The 24,678-nt window shown below is 40.7% G+C and overlaps 1 protein-coding gene across 1 annotated transcript in view; it reads right to left on the bottom strand.

Annotated features, from left to right (window-relative positions):
* The window catches only part of LOC124718990, a 71,107-nt gene extending 52,849 nt beyond the window's left edge, over positions 1 to 18,258 (bottom strand). The window contains exon 1 of the mRNA XM_047244661.1: positions 18,138 to 18,258. The gene's annotated coding sequence lies outside the window, so the exon portion shown is untranslated. The remainder of the gene's footprint in view (positions 1 to 18,137) is intronic.
* Positions 18,259 to 24,678: the final 6,420 nt, after the last annotated feature.

Genomic DNA, 24,678 nt, shown 5'->3' with positions numbered 1-24,678 from the left:
GGCCCCATGCCCACTGCAATCATAATGGATGATGCCATTGGTTCAACGTGTGAACATGTAGGGGTGGCTGTTGTGGAGCTGCACATTCAACTACGTACAATGAACAGCGTGCTCTGAAATAGTTGTGCCACAGATTACCATCTAAGCTATTTTACAGAGCAGACAAGCCTCCAAAACTCACATTCTGTAAAGAGTTGTGGATGCCCAACAATTTAAAACCTAGTGGTAGTTTCATTGTCCTTCTACCTCTTTCCATAGATGCTCATCACAGTAGCATGTGAACATTTGACCAGCTTCACCATTTTTAAGGAATTAATTCACAGGCTCAGTGTAATAATCTGCCCTTTGTCAGAGCTGCTTATCTCAATGGATTTCACCATTTGCAGCCCATATATTCACTAGGGTGATCCACTGTCTGTGAAGTAGCCAGTCTGCTGAAGGGTAATATCATTACGGAGTGTGACTACCCTGAGCAACAATATAGGAGAGCTACTCTCATTGTGAAAAGCAACATCCCTAGTGAGGAGGTCCCCAGCATGCTCTGTGGAATTCAAATCAGGAAACCAAACTGACAGCACTATGCAATTATACTTACTTTTTTCTTATTGAGGATATTCCTCCATGAATTGAGCTCAAGCAATGGTTGATTGTAGGATTACATCATCAAAAATTGCACATATTTAAGCAAGAAGCATGTCTTTTATTCATTCAATTGCACATGCTGTTCTGTCAACCCCAACACGAAGGACAGCCTCCAGGGACATGAAACATGTCTAGTTATACATCAATAGGCAATGCCATCCCTGCTGGCTACTTATGTACAGTATAGTTGGTAGCAACACAGTAATGACTAGAACTAACCTACTCACATTAATAATTATGGTAATGAATACTAAATTCCTTTATATAAGGTGTCCCACAAGGAATGGTCATTATTCAGGATTATGACAGAAATGATCATTTGAAGCCAAAAATTTCATATGGATACATGTAGTATTCCAAATGGTTTCCAAGATAGAGTACATTTAACGTACATTATTACTTATTTCCTGCATTTTTCAATACACTGTCATGACTAAACATGTACATGTGTACAACAGTTAGTAAACATTATATATAAAAACAAAGATGAGGTGACTTACCGAACAAAAGCGCTGGCAGGTCGATAGACACACAAACAAACACAAACATACACACAAAATTCAAGCTTTCGCAACAAACTGTTGCCTCATCAGGAAAGAGGGAAGGAGAGGGGAAGACGAAAGGAAGTGGGTTTTAAGGGAGAGGGTAAGGAGTCATTCCAATCCCGGGAGCGGAAAGACTTACCTTAGGGGGAAAAAAGGACAGGTATACACTCGCACACACGCACATATCCATCCACACATACAGACACAAGCAGACATATTTAAATAAACATTACAACATGCACTTTAAAAATTGAAAAATACAAATTTTTTGCACATTCACCTCTAAGCATTACCATTCATGTCCTATTACAGCTGTTGTACAGTTCACAAAAAATGTTCGAATATCCCACTATGAACTTCATTGCATTTGTTCACTCTTGAGAGAACATACTGTGTTACCTCTCTGACTGCTTCTATGCGTTCCCTAATGAAGGCAGCAGTGTACATGATGTGACCAAGCATTTCACATATTCAGCTTTCATTTGTACACCTCGGACGTCACCTAACTGCATAAACCAAAACTAATAGTGTGAGGTCAGGAAATCTTGGTGGCCAATTAACTGCACTGCAATGATCAATCCAGCAACTAGGGTAAGCGGGGCTGAGAGGCTTACTCACTTGTCTGGTAAAATGTCGAGGGTCTCTGTTGTGTTGGAAGTACATTGCAGTCTGCAGGGCCAAAGGAATGTACTCAGGGTGTTCAACAAATGAATTTTCCAAAAAATGTAAGTAATTCTGTCCTCTGTCATTCACTCTTCTAAAATGACTGGATCTACAAGGATGGTTTGAAAAGTTCTCAGAACAGAATAGAAAAAAAGTACTTACATAACTGAAACTTCTGTTACTTTTTAATGTAGTCTCCTTGTAGGTTAATGCACTTGGTCCAACAATGTTCCACTGCCTTGATCCCATCTCGAAAATGAGTTTCCTCCAGGCCTGCAAAATAGTTGTCAACTCTGGCTATCAATTCTTTGTTTGAAGTGAATCTTTGTCCACGAAGAAAAATTTTCAGTTTTGGGAAGAGAGGGAACTTTGACAGAACCATATCAGGTGAATAAGGCAGCTGTGGTAACAATTCATACCTTAGTTCGTGTAATTGTGGCATGGCGATGGTATGTGTGCAGGTGCACATTGTCTTGATGGAAGATGATTTTCTTCCTTGCTAAACCTGGCCTTTTTTTGCGTATCTTTTGTTGCAATTTGCCTAGGAGGTTGGCATAGCCATAGTATTCTCCAGTAATTGTTTGCCCAGTGGGGAGATAATCTACAAACAGAATCCCCTTCCATCCCAGAACACCGATGCCATGACCTTTCCCGCTGAAGGAATTGTCTTTGTTTTCTTTTGTGGTGGACAATCAGCATGTTTCTACTGCTTTGACTGTTGCTTTGTCTCTGGGGTATACTAGTTCACCCAAGTTTTATCTGTGGTCACAAACCGGCGCAAAAAATCTTGTTCGTTTCTCCTAAAACTGGCCAAACATTGTTCCGATATGTCCATTCTCATGCATTTTTGATCCAGCGTCAAGAGTCGTTGCACCCATCTTGCAGATAATTTTTTCATTTCTAATTCTTCAGTTAAAATGTGATATATCCTTTCAGATGGCATCTGGAAAGTGTGAGAAATTTCACACACTTTTAACCGGCAATCCTCCATGACCATTTTGTGCATTTTTGCAATGATATCTGGAGTAGTGACACTTCTTGGCCAACCACTGGGCGGATCATCATCTAAGCTCTCCCGACCAAATTCATTGGAAACAGTTGAATATGAAGGAGCAGAGTCCCCCAGCGTATTCTGGAAATCGGCATGAATGTCATTTGCTTTCATATCTTTCTTTACAAAGTACTTAATCACTGCTCGAATCTCGATTTTTTCCATCTTCGCAAATCACTACGTGGAGACAACAACAGAGCCACATCACTGCCACAGCGCCCTTCCAAGAGCACTAATGTGGCACGTCTTTACAGGCAACAGTCCAATGAATATCACATGAACAATTCATTGCACTAGCGCTGACCTCTCGTGGTGATTCCAAGAACTTTTCAAACCACCCTCATATTAACATGTTACCAACCGTGCCACACCAAAGACTGACCAAAAAAAGAACTTGAAAATTACCTTCCACTGTATCGTGTGGATTTTCCTGTGGCCATCAACGATTACTACGTGTGTTGTTGATACCATTCTGTGTAATCGTGGTTTCATCAGTGAAAGTATTAAAGGAAGCAAATGACAATTGTCATTTATTCAGTGACAAATTCAGGTCGTGTAGCATTGTCACCAGTATGAAGGTTGTGGACATTCTGCATGGGAAATATGTACAAGTTTTCTTCATGTAATGTTCGCCATACACATGTTTGTGGGGCTCTGATGTGTGCAGAAAGTCAATGTATGCATGTAGTGGGAGAATCCTGCACCATATCACACGTGTTGCTGTTCCTGCAAGGGTTGTAGAACTACACGTTCATAAGACAAATGAAATGTGGAAGAATACCTGTTTCATGCAGTGTGCTGAAAACTCTGGTAAACACACTGTGATCAGGAATTTGACTTATCAGGAAGTGCTGATGGTACTCTTTGACAATATCAGGGCCGCTTCCATTGTAGAAGCCATAAACATACACCATATTTGCATATTATTCATTAGGATAGATGTGTGGCAGTTTAACTAGTGTGTGTACAAACAATTAACCAATGCTTCTCCCTGATATAGTCTCAGTACTCACAAACTGTGGACAACTGCGAGTTTGAAGAGCTAGTTTAATGGCAGAAACATATCCGAAGCAAAGAGTTTGGAAGCAATGAGTTAGGCTGGGCTAGCATAAAATGTCAAAAGAGGTTGGGTGGTTAACACACACATGTGGGTGCCTCTAGCCCAAAACAATTATACATTAAATGTTTTTTATCTAACAAACCATTTGGAATACAGCATATGTTATGTTTATATTCCTGTTGTATCCCTGAATATTGAGGATTCCTATTGGGACACCACATAGATGTTTATGTGTTTTGGGAGAAAGGTACCTACTTTGATCTACTGCCCCTCCTCTTAAACTACTTACCTGCTCTTTTCATCTAGTACTTCAAACAAAGCTTTTATGTATCCTTAAACAGACCACAATCAGCTGCCCATACACTGAAAGCATTGAGATCTGTTTCACACAAACTTCACAGTTATGCGGAATTCACATCCCCCAGTCCAAATATTCTGAAAAATTGAAGTAGTGGCTAACAAAGTTTTCTTTTACTTTGTTTTTGAATATTTGAGTATTTTAAATTTTCTACTTGATGTCTACTGATAAACTGTTATAGATTTTTGTTCCAGAATATAAAGTTCAGTGTTGAACATTAGCTCAGAATACACAGTCTATTTGGAAATTGTTTTTACTTCTACTATGGTGGTTGTGAACTGCAAAGTGCATCCTAAATTCACTCACCTGCAGGTCAACACACTAAGAGAGATTTCTAACCTCATAGTTCTGTACATATACACTTTTTCACTAACTTATCCTTGTTCTAGTGTCACCTCTGTTTATTATCCATTTGGATGATCCTAAACTTCACACATGGAGCCACATCCAGTGTATTTATATCATCTCTACTTCTGTCATCTTTAAATATTTTATCTGTTTGAAATTGCATATATCCTTCTCAGGCATGATGTTCATCACAACAGACATAAGAGTTCTGTCCTGCTATCAAAGATTCTGCATTTTCCATCATAATATCACTGGTCCATTTGAATGGACAGTACGGTGCTGCCACATGGCGGGAAAAATGGTCACTACAATCACTTGGTGCCAAGTACCAGCTTTCTTTGCAGCATATTACTGTGCCAGGTGAGTACTCCATCACTGTGTATTTTTCAAAACTTATTTCATGAAAATATATTCCTATTGGAGGCAATTTCTTAAAGCATTTTTATATGCTTCGAGTCTCAGTCGGGCACACAGTTTTAATCTGCCAGGAAGTTTCATTTTTATATGGTTTTACTGTGTAATAATTTTTGGTAGTACCGTTTGTCCACTGTAACGCACACTGGGACTTCGTGTCAAATTTTCGAGCAATGGTCCCTATGCCTCAGTGGTGATTATATTCACTAATTTCCAATACATTTTTTCTTGTGAATTTTGCTAAATTACATTATCTGGCATTGTTATTATTATTGGTAATCAAAGGACATAATATGTTAATTCAACCATATTATTAAAGGATGCAGATCAAAGCTCCATTCGGAAGATATTTTAGACTCTCTCTTGAATGGAGCCATTTCAGATCTTGATGTCAGTGAGGAGGAGGAGGAGGAAGAGGGGGATGTCGATCTGCCAGATGATGCAGTGCAGGAAGATGATGTTCCTTCCCCAAGAGAGCAGAGTAAATTGGACTGTAAAAACTATTCTTCACTTCCTAGTTCTACGAATTGCAAACAGCTGGATTCAGTACAGGATTCACAAAATCAAGAATTATGAGCCAAAGAAGAGTATTCTGCAGTGCCTTGATTTCAAACTAAGAACTGGTGAGCATTTGTTAAATGGCCAAGATCGACAACGTCCTGAAGAAGATGATGAGGACTCTTTTTCCTCTGTTTAGCACCACAGAACAACTGTTTCTCTCAGTGTCATTACAAATAAAATTGTCTCAATCTCACTCTTTCTTTCAGATTTGTAACTGGTATGTGATGCAAGTGATATCTTCCTATTGGACTGTATTTTCTTAAAATAACATACTTCTTTTACATTTTTCACTTTCTTCCAATGCATACTTAAATGTCACCAAGACCCAGTGTACAATGCAATTCCTGAAAAACTATGATTTTTTTAAATAATTCCAAAATTTTTGTAAATTCCCTTTCACTGCCTTCTGTTTAACAGGCATACAAAATCAGTTTAAAAAAAAATTCATGACAATTGCTGCCAGGTCTCAGGAGGATATGAATTGTTGTAAGATTAAGCATTAAGGTGATGGCAATGAAACATTTGCTATGAACCAGCTGTAAGCTCATTCTATTATGCTCTTGGCTTTGTCTGGTAAGGATGTTTGTGTTCTTTATCAGTATGCTAGCATCATCAGCAAACAGCACAGTTCTTGAAGAGTCCTCTGGTGCCAAGGGTAAACCATATGCAAAGGCTAAGAACAGGGCAGACAAAATAATCAACCTTGGACCACATGGTTATAGTTAAAGTGCAGCTATTCACGGAGGTCTAGTGGGCTGTAATTATCATATGGCAGACAAACTTGGTAGATATGTTAATGCATTTTGCGAAACTGATTTACACTGGAAAAAAGTTAGATCAAACTTTGGCCACCAGGTGCAAATCTGGTGCTGCACAGCACCTCATCGATGTCTCAGTTGGTCATATTGAATAAACTGTATAAGTGGCAGTTAATAATAAAATCAACATTATGCCTTTCTGACTTGTTTGATCTTTCTCCCCACATCCTGTTCCTAATCCATTACATATGGAAACATTTCTGTATGTTTTTCTTGCATTCGCTGCACCAGATTTGGACTTGGTGACCAAAATTGGTACTAATTTCCTTCCAGCAAAAATCAGATCCATGTCAATGCATTTAAATATTAACCAAGTTTCGCTGCCATATGATAATTACAGCCCACATTGGATTTCTGCAAGTAGCTGCACTTTAATTATAACCATCCGGTAGTTTTGTAAATCCACACACTCACAGTTCTCATTCCCATAATGACCGATACCACCTATAAAGATGCAGGTGCCTGCTGTGTAAAAAATGACACAAAGACACAACACAGTGATGGGCAGCCTGCATTCTGGGGGTTGGAAAACTGTTTCTTGTCCCTGACATGTAGGCCGCCCTGCAGAGCAGGTCGATACCATTCCCACACAACGCATCTGTTGTACAGGGCAGCCTATATGGCAGTGGCTAAAAAATAAATAAAATAAAAAACATTGCATTCCTGTATCTCCATAAATATCAGAACTAGACCATTATTAACCCTCTATGTAGATCCCATCAGGGCAAGTAGTTTGTGTGCCACATTTGGTCCACTTCGGTCTGGGGGGCCTGGGAGCAGTTTCCAGATATATGTACAAAGTCTCAGCTTTATATTTATTAAGACAGTGTTCTGCTGGTTTCATCTACATCTGTATGCATACTCTGGAAACCATTGTGAAGTGCATCTCAGAAGATACTTAGCATGATACCACATGTATGGATTCTTCCTGTTTCAACTGAGTATGGAGGGCAGGAAGAATAACTGCTTATATGGCTTTGTGTGTGTAATAAGTCTAATCTTGCCTTCATAGTCCCTATGGGAGCAATACATAGAGGTATGAGGAATACTTGATACTGTTCCTAAAATTTTGTTAGTAGGATTGTGTGGGATAATTGGTGCCTATCTTCAAGCATCAGCCAATTCCAGTTTTTCAGAATTTCGTAATTGGTATTCTGAGAAACTGGAGTCTGGGGGAAGAATACAGATGGCGCATGTGGTGAAACAGGTGCCGAGTTCACGAATGTCATGTTGTAGAGCATGCTCTACAACAGGATATTGCAAGTTGCCAATATACATCCTCTACCTATGCCCACTCATCCTAATTGATAATTTGGTGGTAGTCATACATATATAGAAGGCCAAACAGTGTTTACATAATAGCTGATATACGACATGTGTCATTTGGCAGGGGCTCTCCCTTTGAAAGTATATGTCTTACCAGTTACAGTGCTATTATAGGAGGTGGTAGGAGGGTGCATAGGGAAAGTCTTGCAGCTGGGGCAGTCACAGGGGAAGGAGCCGTAGCACTGGGAGATGGGTGCAGAAGGAGCGTAGGGTCTGACAAGAATACTGTGGAATTAGGAGGGCAATGGAAAGCTATTCTAGGTGTGGTGGGCAAAATTTCAGACAGAATGGATCTCATTTCAGGACATGCTTTTAAAAGTCATGGCCCTGTCGAAGTAGCTGATTAACACATTCCAGACCAGGATAATACTGTGTCACCAATGGTGTGCTACGAAGCTATTTTGTGGAGGGATCAGCAGTACCAGGATTGGATGTGATGGCCCGGGAAATCTGCTTTTTAACTAGGCTGGTGGGGTAATTACATGCAGTGAAGGCTGGGATGAGAATGGTCGCGTATTGCTGTGAAGAGTCTGCATTCGAACAAATACGTTTGCCTTGGATGCCAAGGCTGTATGGGGGGGAACGTTTGACATGGAATGGATAGCAACTGTCAAAATGTAAGTACTGTTGTTTGTTGGTAGGTTTAATGTGGACGGAAGTGTGTAGCTTGCCTTCAGTGAGGATGAGATCAACATCAAAGTGGCATGGGATTTGGAATAGGGCCATGTAAAATTTTCCTTCTCCAAATTAAATTTATTTCTAATTTCTCAATATTCTTGTCCTTCTGCACCCATCTCCCTACCCTATGGCTCCTACCCCTGTGACCATCTGCTGCAGGACTTTCCCTATGCACCCTCCTACCACCACCTATAATAGCACTGTAACTGGCAAGACATATACTTTCAAAGAGAGAATTCCTGTGAAACGACATATTATATACCAGCTACTATGTAAACACTATTTGGCCTTCTACATCGGCTGACTACCAAAAAAATTATCAATTAGGATGAATGGGCATAGGCAAAGGATGTATATTGACAACTCCCAATAATCTGTTGCATAGCATGCTCTACAACATGACATTCGTGACCTCGGCACCTGTTTCACCACGCGTGCCATCTTTATTCTTCCCCCAGACACCAGTTTCTTAGAACTCCGCAGGTGGGAACTAGCATTACAACATATCCCTGGTTCTCGCCAGCCACCTGGCCTCGATTTATGTTAATTTCTTCCATGTGAGCAATTCTGCACTGTAACTACTCATTGCTTCACTTTGTTTTAGTTTTTTACATCTTTCATTGTCTTTGCTGCCTATTTTTCACCACCCCCTCCCACCTCTGTTAATTACAATGCAAACCTTTAAGCTCTCAGGTTTTCAACCAATGCAGTCCCCAACAATCAGACTTTCCTTCTCATTCCGTATGGCATGTCTCCTCTGACCGGCAGTTCTGGTTGACTTTCCCAAAATCTAACCTTTCTCTTAGACCTCTCCAGTCCTTTTCCTTCACCCTTCTTCCTTCCCCTTCCACCCTCCTGCCTGAAGAAGGAACCACTGGCTCCAAAAGCTTGCCAATGGCAACCATCTACACTCCTGGAAATTGAAATAAGAACACCGTGAATTCATTGTCCCAGGAAGGGGAAACTTTATTGACACATTCCTGGGGTCAGATACATCACATGATCACACTGACAGAACCACAGGCACATAGACACAGGCAACAGAGCATGCACAATGTCAGCACTAGTACAGTGTATATCCACCTTTCGCAGCAATGCAGGCTGCTATTCTCCCATGGAGACGATCGTAGAGATGCTGGATGTAGTCCTGTGGAACGGCTTGCCATGCCATTTCCACCTGGCGCCTCAGTTGGACCAGCGTTCGTGCTGGACGTGCAGACCGCGTGAGACGACGCTTCATCCAGTCCCAAACATGCTCAATGGGGACAGATCCGGAGATCTTGCTGGCCAGGGTAGTTGACTTACACCTTCTAGAGCACGTTGGGTGGCACGGGATACATGCGGACGTGCATTGTCCTGTTGGAACAGCAAGTTCCCTTGTCGGTCTAGGAATGGTAGAACGATGGGTTCGATGACGGTTTGGATGTACCGTGCACTATTCAGTGTCCCCTCGACGATCACCAGTGGTGTACGGCCAGTGTAGGAGATCGCTCCCCACACCATGATGCCGGGTGTTGGCCCTGTGTGCCTCGGTCGTATGCAGTCCTGACTGTGGCGCTCACCTGCACGGCGCCAAACACGCATACGACCATCATTGGCACCAAGGCAGAAGCGACTCTCATCGCTGAAGACGACACGTCTCCATTCGTCCCTCCATTCACGCCTGTCGCGACACCACTGGAGGCGGGCTGCACGATGTTGGGGCGTGAGCGGAAGACGGCCTAACGGTGTGCGGGACCGTAGCCCAGCTTCATGGAGACGGTTGCGAATGGTCCTCGCCGATACCCCAGGAGCAACAGTGTCCCTAATTTGTTGGGAAGTGGCGGTGCGGTCCCCTACGGCACTGCGTAAGATCCTACGGTCTTGGCGTGCATCCGTGCGTCGCTGCGGTCCGGTCCCAGGTCGACGGGCACGTGCACCTTCCGCCGACCACTGGCGACAACATCGATGTACTGTGGAGACCTCACGCCCCACGTGTTGAGCAATTCGGCGGTACGTCCACCCGGCCTCCCGCATGCCCACTATACGCCCTCGCTCAAAGTCCGTCAACTGCATATACGGTTCACGTCCACGCTGTCGCGGCATGCTACCAGTGTTAAAGACTGCAACGGAGCTCCGTATGCCACGGCAAACCGGCTGACACTGACGGCGGCGGTGCACAAATGCTGCGCAGCTAGCGCCATTCGACGGCCAACACCGCGGTTCCTGGTGTGTCCGCTGTGCCGTGCGTGTGATCATTGCTTGTACAGCCCTCTCGCAGTGTCCGGAGCAAGTATGGTGGGTCTGACACACCGGTGTCAATGTGTTCTTTTTTCCATTTCCAGGAGTGTATTATGTGAAAACCCTTTCGCAGCTTGGTGAGTAGATTTTTTCTCTCTCCAATTAAATAACTTTGTCAATAATTGATTGTTTTCACTGGTACAGTAGAGTCCTGTTAATCCAAACTAATTGGGACCGGACCTTGTTCATATTACCAATTTGTTTGGATTAGCAGGAATTACAGTGACGAGTTTCTAGAATGAAGTATACCAAGCAGATAAGTAGGTACACCATGGTAACAACTGCAAACAACTGTGGGAACAATGGCTCACTCTCACTCCCTGCCCTTGTTGTTGTGCATTGTTGAGACCTTTGTAGTGTCTGAGGTCATGCCAGTTGGCTCGCAAAGCACTTGGTTATGTTAGTTATCGATCGCTGGCATGCGTAACAGTTGTATTGTATTCGTTCAGGTGTAATGGTGTATGTATTTTTGCCATGAGTAAACGGAAACATACAACGTTAACTCTCAAAGAAAAACTGAATGCTTTGAAGTGGTCAGACAATGGTGAGAATGTATCTAAACTGGCAACAGAACTGGGTGTTGGTAAAGCAACCATTTGTGATTGGAAGAAGAACAGAGTGAAGCTTGAACAGTCCTGTGCAACGTCTTCGGGAAAAACACCTGAAATTTGGCAGAATTTGGAACAGTCCCAGTACGATAAAGTGGATGAAGCTCTTTTCCTTTGGTTTGCACAGGAAAGAGAAAGGGGAACTCCTTTGAGTGGAGCACTGGTTCAGGACAAGGTTGTTTACATGAACAAGTTAATGAATCGTGATGAGTCTTTTTGTGCAAGTATGGGTTGGTTGGACAGATTCACAAAACGTCATGGAATCCATCAGCTAACAATTACTGGAGAGAAGCTTTCTTCTGACCATGATGCAGTGAAGGAATACAACTCGGGTGAGTTTGAAACAAAATTAAGAGAGGGAAAGTATTCTCCCCAATAAATTTATAACGCTGTTGAGACTGGCCTTAATTTTAGGGCATTGTCAACAAAAAACTTGACATCAAAAGAAGAAGATCACACTCCTGGCTTTAAAATGTGCAAAGATTGTATGACTTTATTAGCATGCAGCAACACTGCTGGTAATCACAAGCTGATCGGCAAATCTGCTAGGCCCAGATCTTTTAAAAACTGCAACATGTAGTCCCTGCTCGTATATTATCGCAACCAGAAAAAAGCATGGATGGATGGTAAGCTGTTCAAAGAATGGTTTCACGGTCAGTTTGTTCCATCTATTCAACGGTTTTCTAAGGAAAATCACTTGTCTCTGTGTGCAATCCTTTTGACTGATAACGCGCCATCTCACCCCAGCACTGAGTAATTATGTGATGGAGAAATTGTGACGAAGTTTTTACTGCCAAATGTTACACCACTTCTACAGCCGACGGACCAGGGTGTACTGCATACATTAAAACTGATTTACAGAAAACAATTTTTAAGAATGCTGATCCAAGATGATAGCATTCCTTTAGTAGACAAAATAAAAAAGACCAATGTGAAGGATGTTGTTTATTGGGTCGCTGAGGCATGGCAGAATATTCCAGAAAATACTCTGAGAAAATCATGGAGAAAACTGTGGACATCTCTTGAATTTCAGGACAACATAGTCGAAAATGAAGAGGAAAATCTACTACAAATGATACAGACAGTCCCTGGATGTGAAGAAGCTAGTGAAGGAGACATAGATGAGAGGATGGCAGCGGATGGGCATGTGTGGAGAACCTTACTAATGCTGATTTAGTTGCTGCTGTGACTTGACACCTGGAAGAAGTGGACTGCTGTGACAGATGTGACAATGAGCCTGAAAGCGACAAAGGAGAGCTGGTGCCACACAGTGCCACAGCAGAAGCTCTTGACCTTGCGCAACGTTATTTGGAGCAACAGCCCATTGCTACACATGCTGATTTGATGTTTATGAGATGATGGTGCAACTACATGCCATTACGCCAAAAAACGACTGAGTTTTTGTCACCTAAAAAGCAGAGATAAAATGTCCACTGTATTTTAGTAAGTTTGACAGCTTTTCTTTTATTGTTATGCATTGCTTAAACCTAATGTTTTCTTGCTATTTTTTCTAATAAATGTTTACTGTACTGTGTAAATTAAAATAGTGTGTATGAACAGCAATTAACACACAGGTTTCCATACTTAGACTAACATTTTTCATGTTTGGATTAACTGAATGTTCGGATTACCGGGGTTCAGATTAGGAGGACTCTGCTGTACAGTCACAAATTTTGATATCCATATAATAGCAGTTTTGTTAATAATCATTGGTGTGGTACCAAGTCAAATGCTTTTCAGAAATTAAGAAATACTGCATCCACCTGACTGCCTTGTTCTGTGACATTCCAGGATGTCATGTGAGAAAAGTACAGTTTGCATTTCACATGACTGACGTTTTTGGAATCTGTGATGAAGCAGAACTTCTAGAAATAAAGAATGAATCAAGATAGCCACCAAAAAAGTGAAGCAGCTATTAAATGTGTACTAATCACAGCCTGTTGTTAAACTGTTATAAACTATTTGTGCTTTCTAACACTAAGATATAAAGAAATTGAATTTTATCATTAGCAACAGAAACTAATTAGGTGTTAATATTCTGGGGAGTGAGGTTGTGAATTCCAGTATTTTCGAAAAGCAATTATTGTTCTTTGTAGGTAGTACAAAAACCAATCATTTTGAGGATGCAAGCCGCATTTGAAAAGATTTTACACTCATTTTTAAATAATGATAACTTCTAGAGTGGTAATATTAACACATAAAATGTCATGTGTTTATGTTTAGAGGTTTCCACAACAGTCTCAACTAATACTTCAGCCTTCAATCATTCCAGGAGTCACTGACTCCTGAGCAGTTATTGCAGAAAGGAACTCTGCTCTTGTTACCGTTAGATGAAAATCTTTATTACTTGCTTGTTGGCAAAGCTCTCCTGTAGCCATTAACAAGGCAACATTTTTCCGCTGTTCCAAAGTCCAATGACAATGTCGTTTGGTCAACATGGGAACATGTATGTGTCACCTCCTGCAAAGTCCCACGTTTAACAACATGTGACGAATAGTGTGGTCTTAAACATTTGTGCCTGCACCGACATTGTACACTGTGGGCACAGCGGTCACACATCTCTGCCCAGTCTGCTTTACAGAGCAGACAAGCCACTGATGTCAGTAGCATTCCAGTAACTTCACTGCTTAAGAGATACCCATTACCAGGTATAGAGAAACAAAAATATGAATTTGTCTTCAAAGTCACTTATGTTAGTGGCTTTCTCCACCTAAAAGGACTGCTCATTCATCTCAGCTCCACATATATCCATTACATACTTTATTATATGCATCACGTGCCTGCAACATCACCAGGTGGCCTTGAATACTGTGGTGAGCAGTGGACACAATGTTTGGGCTCTTTGGTGTATGTGCCGACTGTAATACAATGGCATCACTTTTATGTCTTGGTAGTGGTATCGGAGAGAACTTTATTTACACAAGTGCAAAGAAACTAATTTGCAACCACATCACGATAAGTTATAAGTACCGGTAATGAAACATTCAAGTAAATTCACCTTGCTTAACCTAATTAAAGGAACAGTAGGTTAGATTTGACAGTCTACTGACATGGGGGAAAGATATATATATATCAATATAATGGAAGGAAACATTCCACGTGGGAAAAATTATATATAAAAACAAAGATGAGGTGACTTACCGAACAAAAGCGCTGGCAGGTCGATAGACACACAAACAAACACAAACATACACACAAAATTCAAGCTTTCGCAACAAACTGTTGCCTCATCAGGAAAGAGGGAAGGAGAGGGGAAGACGAAAGGAAGTGGGTTTTAAAGGAGAGGGTAAGGAGTCATTCCAATCCCGGGAGCGGAAAGACTTACCTTAGGGGGAAAAAAGGACAGGTATACACTCGCACACACGCACATATCCATCCACACATACAGACACAAGCAGACATATTTAAATATGTCTGCTTGTGTCTGTATGTGTGGATGGATATGTGCGTGTGTGCGAGTGTATACCTGTCCTTTTTTCCCCCTAAGGTAAGTCTTTCCGCTCCCGGGATTGGAATGACTCCTTACCCTCTCCTTTAAAACCCACTTCCTTTCGTCTTCCCCTCTCCTTCCCTCTTTCCTGATGAGGCAACAGTTTGTTGCGAAAGCTTGAATTTTGTGTGTATGTTTGTGTTTGTTTGTGTGTCTATCGACCTGCCAGCGCTTTTGTTCGGTAAGTCACCTCATCTTTGTTTTTTATATATATATATATATATATATATATATATGTGACTTACCAAATGAAAGTGCTGGCAGGTCGACAGACACACAAACAAACACAAACATACACACAAAATTCAAGCTTTCGCAACAAACTGTTGCCTCATCAGGAAAGAAGGCTAACTAGGGTTGACACAAGCCTGATAAGCTTTATGGGATCTGTTCAGCCTGCTGCAACTTACAACAGGTTGCACTATCAGTCCAACATCACTAGCCAGATGTATGTTTGCGTAGGAAGTTTCACTGCAGCTCAGTTATCATAACAGTTGGAGCAGCAAAAGAAACAAACCAAACTTACAGGAGATTAAGGAGAAATTTAGAATTGGGGAATATAAACCAGTCATGAAAAGAATCCATAGTCCAGTAGGGGAAATGTTTTTATGAGGCAGTTTCAAATAAATAGGGAGTGTCTCACAATGCATATTGTGTAAAAACTTACCATACACTCACTGGGAAGCTTCAGGTATGTTACAGTGTATCTGTAAATTTGACCAGCAGTTTCCTCACTCCAAACCATATTTTGGAAGAGGATGTACATTTAGGGGCTGACAAGTATACTGAAATGTATGCTAAGGACTTGAGGCAGTTTAGCAGTGAATAGACTTTCTAAATTTAGGGCAAACATTGAAATGGGAAAAAAGTATGACTCAGTGGATATTAAACACTACATTCTGTCAGTATGCAATATAGCATAAAGAGAGTTTAGTACGAAAGAAAAGCTTCTTCTTTCAGACACATACTTTCTTAAATTAACATAATAAAAAAGCTAACTTCATGTTTGCTGAAATGCATTTGGGGAAGTTAGAATGAACTATTTTGGCCACTTACAATGAATTCAGCAAACTCACAATACACATCCTGGAAAAAGTAATTAAAACTGGTATAACTGGGGTCATATTTTGTTGGAGAACCCTGAGGTTGCAGAAACTAGACTTTCAAAACCTTACTTTAGTTGGTGTTGCAGTGTAATAGACATTTTCAGGTTCTTTGGTGTAAAGGATCTCAAATTTCAGAGCTGGGTCTGCTTACTTTCAGAGATGGGTCTGCTTACTACAGGAAACATGTATTAAAGCTGACGTGAAGATAGTTCGAATAGAAAATTGCCAGTACTAGACGAAAAATGGTGAAGTTCCAGAGAAAACTTCTCATAGCAAAATAAATAAATAAGCACAAAAAGACACTGAAAAGGACAAATAAAATCCACCATTTTGTAGCCTACAATGACACAAAATGAATATACATTTCAATGGGCCTTGCCTTGTGATACTTGGATAAAAAAGGCTTTTCATTGAATTCCCAACCCTATTCATAACAGTCCAATGAAATCATACCGTAATAAATTGCTACATATTGTAGCACAGTGGGAAGATGGGCAGACAAGCAAGAATCCTTGAGCCTGCTTCAGTTGGACATACATTGGCTTGGACAGGAGTAAAGCAGCCTGCCCATTCTGCTGATAACGTGCAGTAGCTTGCCTGCCTGGTTAACAGGCAGGCAAACGCAGATTAACAGCGTAATGTGTACATATCTGATTTTAGAACTGCCACCCGAGAGTTTTTCACCACTTGCATTTGCTATATCTTAAAAGAAGCCCACACAGAATCTGAACTGGGATGTTGATCTATTATTTTAACTCAATTACAATCCTACAAAAACAAATCAATCCTCAACCACTGAACTAACAATTTAAGTGCCCATGACTGAACAGCTGCACATGTTGTATGCCTAGTCTCCTAGTTATAAGATTATGTATCAGTTGAATCAGCAAGCTGACAGCGAAATAAATAGAAAAGTATGTAGGTGAATTTATATCATAGAGAACAGTAGAATTTTCTCACATAGGTAACTGTTCACATATATTGTGCAACAAGAAGGGCTACTATATTCCAGCCCCGTGCAACCTGCATTACCAGTATCAATCACATGATCTCTTGATGACCAGACACTTGCCACGGAGATCCTTTAATCATATCTTATCTTATTTAGACTAAATAATTTATTTACCGGTACAATGTGTCAAACATCAAACAGAGAATGTATGTAGCTATTGGTACCTGCAAGCCTGCTTTCTTACTAATTTGGGAAATGCCGCTTGAAGGTACTAATAGTTACTTAATTTCTGTACTCAATATATCAAAAAGGTTTTGACGTGTTGTACTGATATATAAGTTACTTCAGAATCAAAGCTCACTTTGTAAAACAGAGAAAGAAAATGATGGGAAAGAGTATTGCAGCGGGTTTTTGAAAGGGGAAACATTAAGGGGCATGCATAAAACAAGGTAAACTCGTTGGTTAATGATAACCTATCTTGTAATTGCAATACTCCTCGAGAAATGACCCTTCTTTGAAGGACATTTTCGTTCAATGAGTGTGCATTTTTTCATCTTCACGGGTTTAGAGAGAGAGAGAGAGAGAGAGAGAGAGAGAGAGAGAGAGAGAGAGAGAGAGCGTCAAAGATTATCTGAGCATATAGACTCCAAAACGCTGATATCATCGGGTTGTGAAATGACCAGCCATGTATATTCCATTGCGGTGTTCTGTGATGAATTAATTTATTGTTGTAAGATATAGCTCCTGAAAGATTCACGTGTCCGCCGACGAAACATTTACGCACGTGTTCAGTATCATGTGCGATGTTTCCTTCCAGAGTAGGTGCGTTGTTCTTGTGCGGTTGTAAAATTAAACTTCACAAAATTACAGAACTCGAAATCGCGGGAAAAGCAAATAGCCGTCTTTAAGTACACCTTGATAGTATTTCTACTGCGGAGGTGAATGACAGTTTTGAAATGCTAACTGTTGCGGTTCTTTTCGACACGAAACAATGACACGCCATTATTGCCTTATATCGGGCATCAACCATTGTCTTCAACTAAAAGTTTTTACTTCACACACTCATCTTTATTTTGTTACAAATCAAGGCGATTCAAATTCACTACAATACCACTCCCAGTAGGCTACGTGGTAACTAAGAGGCCAGCATTAGCCGCACTCGATTCTTAAGAGCAATGTTTACAGCTCGGCAGCGAGTTTGTAGAAGATGCTTTCTAATGCGCCTATGTACACTAACCTTCAGACGCAATCGCAGCAGATCTCCACACACAGCGTTCGCTGGTACCAAACTACATTCTGTGTACGCTACTGAGTTTTCTATTAATACTACGCCGTCTCGGAGCTAAGTTTAGAGAACGGGTTGGAGGCAGACAGAAGCTGCGAGAGGGGGATAAACATGACGCAAAGCAAGCTACGTCCACGAGGAAGCAGTCCAAAAGTGTTCCGTTTAGAATGATCAGCGAATGATACCTACGCACATCACATAAACAATTGTCGCAAATGTATCATATCAGTTCTGTGTGTGTGGGCGGGGAAAGGGGGTGGGGGAAGGAGGCGGCGGCATGATTGTCATTAAATAGATGGATGAATGCTGTGACATGTAAATACCAGTAACGCGGAAGTGGTATGCTTCCAGCTTTGCTTGTAGAAATCCCACGAAAATCTGGCAGTTGTCCAATTACAAAATCGTACGATTTTTTAGCAGAGGAAAAAAATCACAGCATTTTGGGAGCCCACAAGGATACCGCACTAGAACAGTAAAGACGCTTTGAAATAGCTATTTTATCAGGCAGTACCCACTCCCAACTACTGGCGCGGCGAAGAAACTCTAGCGTCAGGCCAATAGCATGGTCACGCTCTTGCGCCACAGAATTACATTTATTGCGCAGACGCTTTGACAGTTACGTGCTCAAGGCAGCCAAACGTGCTTGTCAAGCACGCATGCGTAAGTGTGCTTGTCCAAGCATTCTTGATCCTGTGTAGGATACATTTGCGTAACACTGGGAGTGTTCACGCGGCTTGATCGAATTTCGATTATGCACGCTTGTGCCAGCATTCAGGCGTACGTATGTGTCCCAACAATAGGGAGACTTGAGCAAGCATTCGTCAGTGATTTGATTTTCTATTTGGTCCGGTTAAGTTGCATTATGTTCAAAAGTTCCGCAGCGTGTCTACTGCGAATAGTTAATGTGGGAATAATATTTCCGTTTCTTTACTCCAAATATCACGTTTCCCCTTTAGTCTTTTTTTCGTAACGTACAAAATGGCTGCCAAAGCCGACGCATCGTCGTCTGAGCTCGAAATTTTCTGACAAACTTATGCTTGATAAGTGGAGGCGCGATAAATTTGTGCACGCTGGCGCAAACACGCTTGCGCATGACTCCTTAATATGCATGCGGTATTTCTTTTTTTTTTCCCCAGCGTTTCCGTGGCCCTCTCCTGTGGTTCAAACAAACCTGTCACCATTACAAACCCAAGTTGCACCTATTTAGAATCAGCGTTGCCAACCCCAGAAGATAAAATTATGGCATTTTGTATTTAAAATTATCGTTTTTTATCTAAAATTATCGTATATTGATAATCTTAAAAAAAACAAAAACAATAATGCTGATAATATGACGTACACAATATTCGTTTTCAATCGCGAATGGCAAAGTCTTCTCATCTTTTAAAATTTTTATCCATAAAACCACCTAATTACGAACCAAAACGTCTCTAATGGCGATGCTACGTATTAAAAATACGTTCAGAACCAGATAAATTCGGAAGTGTCCAAAGCATCACAGATTTTATGCAAGGAAAATTCGCTAACCCCGATCGAAAAGTAGCACTGTGTACGTAATATAATTAAAAATAATAATATAATTAAACTCGCCCTAATAAGCATCGTTGTCGAACTCCACATCGGCGTCACTATGCCGATGAGATTACTTCTTCTTAGCATGAATGTTCGACGTGTTCATTGATGCAATCATTGCAGTGGTTGGTTCGAACTGTACACAATTCTTCACACGCTGGGAAGTGAGCATTACTGCGCTGACTGTAGCCGAATGTAACTTATTTCGCAATGGTGTCTTCACTAGATTCATTTTTGAAAAGACCCGCTCACAATCAGCACTAGAATGTGGTAAAACTAATATCTTAGCACAAAGATTCCTATTTGGAGGAACTCTTGGTTACCATGAAGGTCTCTAGCGTTCTTTATGAACACCCAAAATTCGTCCACCTCTTTAGACCGTAGATTTTCGGGAAATTCTGCATGTGGCAATGCTCTCCACTGATCATCAATCATGTGCATAAGCCTTTTGTATTTTGGAGAAATCCTCTGAACCGACTTTATAAGTGGAACAAGCGTTGACGCCCTTGTAGCACTTTTTGACAATGCTATTTCTGGTGTTAACCAACTCAACATTTTTTGAACAGAATTGTTGAAATCATACCGCTTTTTTATCTCACAACAAGATACTATAAGAAACTGTTGCACTCTGTAGTAGAAATCAGTCACTTTAGATTTTTGTGAGATGTTTTCAGATTGGCTCATGAAATCCATCACACCTACACCTAAATACATTTGCGTATAAGGCACAAGTTGGGCTCGATTTGCTGGATGTATGTCTGTCAAATTAGTTATATTGATTTAATCAGGAGACATATAACAGAGAAGGATTTCTTTGTACGTTTCTCACATTCTATCATGCAAAGAACAAATTACTAATTTCTCAGTTTGAAAATATTGACTCAGAGACCCAAATTTCGGTAGAATACACTCGAGAAATATAAAAAATACACATACAAAGTTGTCCATGAATGCCTTTGCTAACTGTTCAGCTGCATACAGTCTTTCTTCTTCCCACTTGCAAACAAATGTCACCATTAGAAACCCAAGTTGCACCTATTTAGAATAGGCCCATGTGTCAAGAAAACGAAGGATAGTGGCAGAGAGAAAATTTCAAATACATTTCTCGTGAAAGACTTGACCCATTAGTTAAGCAAGAGATTAAACAAAATACGTCATATCTGCTGCTGAGCGTTTTGTATTATTGCAAAATATGGGAGTGAGAGTCACTGAAATTATACAGGACTTGGACCGGACATCATTAAAACAAAAGCGTTTTTCGTTGCGACGGAATCTTTTAACGAAATTCGAATCACCAGCTTTCTCCTCTGAATGAGAAAACATTTTGTTGACACTGACCTACATAAGGAGACTCGATCACCATGATAAAATAAGGGAAATCAGAGCTCGTACGCAAAGATACAGGTGTTCTTTCTTTCCGCGCACACTACGAGATTAGAATAGAAAATTGTGAAGGTGGCTTGATAAGTACTCTGCCAGGTACTTAAATGTGATTTGCAGATCATCCATGTAGATGTAGATATCGAAGTTTACTGTAAATTATATAAAAGATGTTCTGAAAGCATGTTAGTTTTATTCTGGGTTCCAATAAACTATATTATTCCCCTCTCTTTTGGTCACAAAATGCTATTTTCCAACATAATCTCCGTTCAATGCAAGAACCTTGTGCCACCTTACTAGGAGGGCCTGTACGTTCGAATGGTACCACTCTACTGGTCACTGTTGGAGCCAACGTCTTGCTCCATCAATAACTTCCCCACCGTCCACGTACTGCTTCCCGTGGAGTGCAAACAGATGGAAGATTTGAGATTCAAGCTGTGGAATTGATGAGGAAGAACAATTCAATGAAGTTTTGTGAGTGCCTCATGTGGGCACACTTGTGGAAAGCCTTGCACTGTCATGGAGTAGTAGCAGTTCGTTTGCATTTTTGGGACGACGAACATTCTGGAGTCGCTTTCTGAATTTACGCTTCTGAGCCCCACAAGACCACTGCTGTGACTTTACCGGCTGGAGATGCAGCTTTGAACTTTTTCTCCCTAGGAAAGGTGGTGTGGCACCACTTCATGCATTGCTGTTCTGTTTCCACTTCAAAGTGACGAACCCATGTTTCACCGCTTGTGATGATGTTCATCAAAAAACGATCATGATCAGCCTCGTAACACAAAACCAATTGTGCACAGATGGTCTTCAGTTAAGTGGTAAGGAACCCAGCAGGAACAGACCTATGAATACCACAACTGCTGAGTCAGTATGTCAGCACTACCAACAGACATCCAGTTTAGCAGCAAAGTGTCCAATAGTGATCCGTTGGTAGTCTTCAATGAGAGTGTGTGCACATTCTGACACGCAGGGATCACATTTGTGTGCAGCCGGCTGGCATGCAGGAGATCAGACAGGCTTGTGCAATCTTGTTGGGACGACAGATGCCTCGCCCAACTTACCCTGTTTTTGTTCACTGCCAGTCTCCATAGACATTCTTCACGTGCCTAAGAATATCTGGGCTGCTTTGGTTTTCATCCAAGTGAAACTCAAGGACAGCTCTCTGCTTGGTACACACATCCATTAGAGATGCCATTTTGAGGGCAACATACAGTACTGCTACCTGCTGGAGCTTCATGAAACAGTGGAGACTGAAGCAGAAATATTCCACAGTACTCCACAACACATTCCTTATTTTTTTCAACAAGATTTGACTGAGGATAAAAATACATTGCATACTTATTGACTAGTACCTACAGCACACAAAGGAACAAGTACTTTGCTGTGTGTATCTTTTTATCTATCAAGATATTAAAATAATAAGGCTTTCAATATTTAAGACATCTAGGATAGAAGAGCTTAGTTCACTGGCAAGGCAGGTGGCAAATATCTACCTCTGCTTGGCATTGCAGTCTCCAGCATCAGGCTGTTTACACCTTGTTTTCGTCCTCTAGTAAACATATACAATTGCTCTCACATTTGTGCACACGAACAATTACCCTAGAGGGAACAGAAGAGTACAATCATAGAGTAGCGACCGTATGATCAGTTTGTTATTGTTTCTTTTTTGTACTAATATTCATCACACATTTCATTCCATACAACACTATTGACAGCCACAATGTAAAACTGATATCTGAATAGGATTATTTTACATGGAAAGTGTGCTGTTTTTTAAGGAGCAACATAACACAGGATAAGAAAAAATGTAAATGTGCAATACTGAAATGCGTAGTGGTAATGTGCACTTTATCACTGAAGTAGCTCCAGGTGTCTATACCATTACTCCAAAACTTTGCATGTATGTGAACTAGAGTGTCCATTCATCCTATTTTTCCCAGGACAGTCCCATTTTTTACCAAAATGTCCCACTGCCCCGAAAGTTTTTTTGGGGACGCTCAAATGTCCCTTTTTTATGATTTTGCTTCGCTAGAATATTTTACACTACTGGTTGTTTGACTCGCTATTAATTGCACAATTATTTACACTAGGAAGCGTGTGATGACTTTCAGCATACCCCCAACATGTACCGAACTGTCAAAAATCGCAAGTAATTTTAAACACACTATAGGTTACGAATAACAAAGAAGATTCTTCTCTTCTAAATCGATCCACTGAATCTGTCCTTTCGGTCCAGAGATACTCTACACCACTGATACTTGCTCTCTCGCTTTCGTCACCACACTGTTAATGTTTTGCCCTGTGCAATCACTGTTTCATTATGCCAAAACGGAAGTGTAATTTTAACAGCAATATAAAAAGCTAGTTTCCTTTTATCACTGGTAGTGGAGAAACTGTAGAATGTACGTTGTGCAGATCAAAATTTGCTATTGGTCATGGTGGAAGGTCTGACATTGTGAACCACATTAAGACGAAGAAACATCGCATGAGTGATCAAACAAAAAGAGTAAATAAATGCGTAACTACTATGTAAACATAAAATCAGTAACAGAAATGGATAGGCAGTTGGCAGCATAAGAAGCTACGTCTGCATACCACAGTGCAATGCATAACCATAGCTTCAAGTCAATGGACTGTACTACAGCAGTTGTTAAAAACCTTTACGATCCTAAATTCACATGTGGACACACAAAATGTAATGCAATCATTTCAAATGTTATTGCACCGTATGCAGGTCAGCACGTTCTAAATGAACTGAAAAGTGCTCGATTCATTTCTGTAATGATTGATACATCGAATCATCTGGATTTGAAGTTGGTTCCTCTCCTTATCAGGTATTTTTACCCTGAAAATGGCATCACGGTGAAAGGGCTCAAATTGGTTAATTTAGCTGGAGAAACTTCAGATTTATTTCAGAATTATGTACTGGAGGTTTTACAGAGATATGATCTTGAGGGAAAGGTGATTGCAGTTTCTGCAGACAACACTAACACCAATTTTGGTGGTACGCAGAGGAAAGGAAAAAACAATTTGTTCTATAAACTGCAACAGAACACAGTGAATAATATAGCAGGTGTTGGCTGTCCAGCAAATGTGGTGCAGAATTCCTTACAAACTGGCTCAGACTGCCTACCCATCAACTGCCAATTAATTGCAAATAAGATCTACCAGCATTTACACATATATACAGTAAGGGTTGAATCTCTGAAGTCATTCTGTAAGTTTACTAAAACTGAATACAAAACTGTACTTGGGCACAGCAAGACAAGGTGGCTAGAAAGAATTGTAGAGATATTTCCTGCTTTGAAATCAATTTCATTTCCCTTGTTAAGTGTCCTGTTATCATTAAGCAATTCTTCGATAACCCTGTGTCTGTTGTTCTTTTATATTTTATTGTTAGCCAGCTAAAACCTTTCTCCACAACAATTAAATGTATTGAGAAACAAGAAATCACAATAGTGGAAGTTTATCAAGAAATAAATCATTGGGCACGTTACAATGTAGAAAATCCCAAAGATTTCTCACATCCTTTGTACATGAG

The sequence above is a fragment of the Schistocerca piceifrons genome, chromosome 10 (assembly GCF_021461385.2).
Source record: "Schistocerca piceifrons isolate TAMUIC-IGC-003096 chromosome 10, iqSchPice1.1, whole genome shotgun sequence".
In the NCBI taxonomy this organism is placed as follows: domain Eukaryota; kingdom Metazoa; phylum Arthropoda; class Insecta; order Orthoptera; family Acrididae; genus Schistocerca; species Schistocerca piceifrons.
The sequence above is the reverse complement of the archived record's forward strand: the minus strand, read 5'-3'. Positions and strand labels throughout refer to the sequence as shown.